Raw genomic sequence first — 5,483 nt, 5'->3', positions numbered from 1 at the left:
AGTTTAAGAGGATACTGGCATCCCCAATATTATAACTGCCTGCTGAAAGATCAGCAAGAGACACCAGGAAAGCACTTGGATAATACCCACTTGGATCACCCAAAATGTCACATTAATAAGTACTTAACTTCTACACAACTCATCAAGTTAGTTCAATGACTACAAAGGACGGGGAGGGGAACATGTGGTTCTGATCAAGATTATATATGGAAATATAGGATGTTACACATTTAAGAGGATATTTTTAAAAAATCCAGATGAAGCAAAGACTGTTAGAATAATTTTTTAAAAGTTACTCCCAAAATATAAAAGCGAATAGCTGTTCAGATTTCGCTTTACCCAAACAGGAACACACAAGTCCCTTGTAAGGGAGAGATAATAGAAGAAAAATGCCAGCCCTTCTGTTCACACACCCAGAGATTAATTCATCCCCTCAATATTAAACTCCAGCTTTGTTAACAGAAGGGATACCATGGTTTTTTATTCCCTTTTTCTGCTTTACAAGGGGGCCACATACTCCAGTTTGTGCTGAACTGAGAGTGGATGTGTTGTGCTACTTTATTCCATGAATGCTTAGTGCAGCTTGCAGTCCATTTTGTGCACAGCACCATCTAATTGAGCATGCAACCCCCCCTCAAATTTAAGACTGTAACAAACAGCAGATTTGGGGATTTGCTATCAAGGTCTGAAGACTCTCCCCACCCCCAGTCAGCAGTGGGGGGTATTTGAAAATTTTCTCATGGCTTTGCAACAATTTGGTGTCCCTGTGGCACTACCTGAAATATATGCCATTTATGCAGTTTAGACAGCCTTAAGGTGCTTTCCCTAGGACTGCATGGCAACAGTAGTGTCAGCTTTGGACAGTCCTGATTTAAAGAACAGGTGACAAGCTTTACTCCAATTGGATGAGAATACTATCCAACAATGTGATAAGATTGTGCAAGTTATTAAACCACTGCTTATTAATAACAGACCCTTAAAACTTCCATCTTTTTCTTTGAATGGATGATTCAACTCAAGAATGCAGAAATTTAAAAAAGAGTAACTAAACAAATGAGGTTAACTTGGCAAAGTAAGGAGGCCTGTAAACTCCAGCAACTAAATATTCTCAGATCCCCGTAAAAGAGCCTGTTTAAATAATTTTTTTAAAAGCCTACCCCAAATACGAATTGGCTTTGGCTGCTTCTGAAAGAAAAGAATCCTGTTTTTTGGGAGCTAGTTTCATCTAGTTTAGGAAGACCACCTCAAATTTTGGATGCTCAGATAAATGGAAACATCTGGTTTGAGCATTTTTCTAAAGCTTATGAATCCAACCCTTCTATGTTAAAGCTGGCATAAACGGGATTGGGCTTCTGCTCCTGAAATGTAATTGTTATCAAAGTGAGCCCCAGTGACAAGAGTCCGAAATGGAAACCTTTATTACAACTTTGGCTTCTGGCAAATCCCCTGGAGAGGACTTGATTCCTTCATATTTGATACAAACATTTCCCAGGTGGTGGACCCCTATATTAGCTAAACTGCTTAGATAAATAATTCAGGTATATTTCCAGTACGATGGAAAACTGGTATTGTAGTTCCCATCCATAAAAAAGGGACAAAACGAACCCAAAAAATTACCGCCCGATAAGTCTTCTTGACACGGCTTCAAAATTCTATGGGAAATATCTTCTGCAAAAACTGGAGGAGTGGGACAATTGATTACTGTCAAACTTTGTACTATGTGGCCCATTCAACTATGAGCGGACCAACTAAAGCTCTATATACAAACTGTCAATTTGGCCACTGCTTTTGATTCGTTTGACAGAGATCAACTTTGGGATAAATTGGAAAAGATCAATATTGATAAAAGACTATTGTCCCTTATACAAGAGTTGCATTCTGATACATACACAAAGATCAGAGTGGGTACCTCAGGTTCTTTGAGTAGTGAAATTGCGATGGGTAAGGGAGTTAAACAGAATTGCATATTGGCCACTTTAATCTTTAACTTATATATAAACGATATTGTGCCAAGATTATCTGAATTTGTTCTCCCATGATAGGCCAACAGAAAATTTCAATGTTATTGTACGCGGACAATATAGTCCTATTCTCCCTAACCAGAATCGGTTTAAAGAGGAATTTTGATGCCCTGGGGGATTACTGTACAGAAGAGAAACTTTCCATCAATTATACTAAAACTAAAGTAGTAGTTTTCTGGAAGAGGCCCAAAAAGTTCTCTTGGAGTATACATGGTACCCCATTAGAACAGTGTAAAATCTATACATATTTAAGCCTAATTTTTAGTGAAACCCTAAACTGGAACGCCCATTTGGCCTCCATAAAACCCGCAGCAACTAAGATCATTGGAGTGATAATCAGGTTCTACTACACCAAGGGAGGTTTCCTAATAGATCCGGCCTCTAAACTCTTCCTCAGCAAAGTTATCTCCCATCTATTATATGGCACTGAACTCAAGGGCTGGAAGGAACACTCACTCACTAGTCTGGAGGTAATTCCAAACCTTTTTCTGAGACACATTTTGGCACTGCCAAAGCGGTCGCCAGCAGCTCTACTGTGGGCAGAACTTAGTATCCCATCAATTAGAGCTCGTGCCCATGTGGCAGTTTTAAAATCATTGAAGAAATATCACCTGTCAAAAACTGAATCACTTAGTAAAACAAGCTTTTGTTTGTTACTAAGTAAGGAAAAAAGTCACTCTGACTTTTTAAACAATATTATTTTTTGCTATACAGTCCCAGACGATTTACTTTGACCATCAGGGACTAGGTGTACAATGGGGATGCCTTAACTGACCACAATTGTCCAGGCAAAATCTGTTCCATGGTAAAAGCCATAAAGACCATTTAAGAGATTCATATTCAGCAGACATTACTGCATGTAATCTTAGAATAGTGTTTACAACGTTACACTTTCAGGCTATGCCAACAGAACTACTCACTAGACGATACCTAAAAATTCCACAGGAAATCTGTGTTTGCAGAAATTCTGTGGAAGATCTTTTTCATTATGTTATGGTCTGCCCATTGTACTAGAAACCTGTGTTCCCTCTAAGCTGAGTTAGTGTGAGCTGACTCACAGTTTTTTGCCTCTGGCTCACACATTTTTGTCTTAGCTCGAGAAGGATGGCTCCAGAGCAAACCAATTTATGCAGTAGCCAAATTGCTTGCTCACAACTTTAATGCCAGCAGCTCACAAAGTAGAATTTTTGCTCACAAGACTCCACAGCTTAGAGGGAGCATTGTGAAATCAGAAGTAAATTCTTTACAGATCAACTATGCAATTTTTCTGACATAAATTAATATTTTTGCTGTCAGATGTAGACTCCTTTGTTTCTAACAAGGTGGCACTTTTTGCATTAGCAGCTAGGAAAGTCAGATCAAAGGTGGTTTTCATGAAAGCAGCTAAATGAAATTTAAAGTCCTGACATGTCCGAAGACGTTTCCATGGTCATGTGGCCAGCATGACTAAACACCTATTTATCTACTTGCAATTTCTTGCTTTTGAACTGCTGGTTGGCAGGAGCTGGAACTAGAGACGGGAGCTCACTCCGTCATGTGGCACCCGGGTCTCGAACTGCTGAACTACCAACCTTCCACAGCCTGCAGTTCAGCGTCTTAACCACTTGAGCCATTACATTGCCCTGAGCTCACTCATGGAGGATGAAAAAAGTCAAATGAACTGATAAAGATCAGTAGTTGGTTTCTAAAAGGATGCCAGGGCCCACATCTACCTAGAAGCTATACCGCTTGCCTTCTCTCCCTTCTTCACAGACATCTCCTAATTACATGGCCCACAGCTGAGCTCTGGCATCAAGTCCCAGATTTAGTTCTATCAGCAATTAGCATTTCACTCCATTACCATTAAGTTTTTCCTCAGCAACATGAAAGTAGGAGGCAAAGCAAGAGAAACATGAGACAACAGGGCATATTATTTATGGGGTTCATCTCCCTTGCTAATTACAATGTTTGTTAAACCAAATACCAGCGACTCAGAGCCTATTAATTTAGGAGTCACTTGGAACACTATAGCTGTATTGAACACATGCCCTTTCAAGACAAGGATAAAGTCTACACTGCCAGTCTACCTTAAGGAACGATAGGCTGTTCTAGAACAGCCTGACACAAAACATTGTTGCCATTAATGTGTTTTTAAAGTATTAAGATTTAAATTGCTTTTACAATTAAATCCCAAAGTAGGTATTCTAGGTTAAGCAGGCATTTATATTTGTAAATGTCAGAGCAGCAGTGACTTTCCTTATGGTTCTCCCATAATCAAGCACTCTATCATGAGAGCACAAAGTCCAATCCTGTGCATACTTATTCAAGCATAAAGCCTACTGAATACAATGGAGCTTCTTCCCACCTAAATTAGGTTAAGATTTCAGCCTTAGATACCCTTTACAATGCTCCCTGGCATTCCACAGTTATTGTGGGAGTGGAATGGAAAGGAGATGATACAACCCCTAGGATGCTTTGACTTCACTAAGGTCTATCCATAGACATTTAAAGCAGGCGACTTTACACGGACACATATTGGCTTCACAGTGGTTTAATATGAACAAATCTTGGACATTACATTAGACAGTAAACCAAAGACAGTTTGCTGAATTATAAGCCCCACATCAGAATATATGCACAGCAGTAACAGCCTTGGATCTTCAGCTTTGTGCACCAATGAAGGGTTCAAAAAACCCTTAGCTAATGCTGATCCAGGAGGAAGCAGCAGGCTGCTTCAAACAGAAAAGTTAGCAAGGTTCCACAACAGATAGCACCTCTCCAGCAACAAACAGGTTTGCCCTGTGCTTGGGCAGTTTTTTCCTAGTGTTTTCTGTGGCAGCCCAGAGGAGATTCTTTTCTGCTTACCCTCATACATTAGATAGTGAGCTACTCCTGTCTCTCTCCCCTCCTCCCACCCAAGCATATACACAGTTTTGTACAAAGGTATCTGTCCTCTGATGTTTTCCCCATGCCAAGTAGTGGAAGAGGCAGAAGATACACAACTTTTGAAGTCTGTAACTCCCCCCCCCCCCATCTAGACAACATCTAGAGTTAAAGGGGCCCTTTGAAGAGGCTCCTTATATGACTTGAAGAGCAACTGCAGGGCCTTCTAATATACATTCCTAATGAATAATAAATAGTGAAGTTAACATTGTAGCCACAGATGGAGGCAAACAAATGTAACTGAAGACACCTAACGATGACAGAGTCTGTATGTTGAACATACTTCAGCTTTGGCTGCTTACTATGCCTCTAGCTTGGCAGTCCTTGCAGAAACACTGCTCTGCAGGCTTTAAAGTCAAGTTGCCTAAGAAATCAGCTGCCTTATTTACCCAGCAGGATTCTGGCATCAAGGCCAATCACAACTGGAGACGGGAGGAGGGTGTCTCCCTACTACGGGAAGCAGTGGCTTTTAACAATATGCCCGATGCCTTGGATAAAAATTTTCCCCTTGACTTCAGAGATTCAAAGCTAAAGACATTC

This window comes from Gekko japonicus, unplaced genomic scaffold, assembly GCF_001447785.1.
Source record: "Gekko japonicus isolate JY-2015 unplaced genomic scaffold, Gekko_japonicus_V1.1 scaffold19, whole genome shotgun sequence".
Classification (NCBI taxonomy): Eukaryota; Metazoa; Chordata; class Lepidosauria; order Squamata; family Gekkonidae; genus Gekko; species Gekko japonicus.
The sequence above is the reverse complement of the archived record's forward strand: the minus strand, read 5'-3'. Positions refer to the sequence as shown.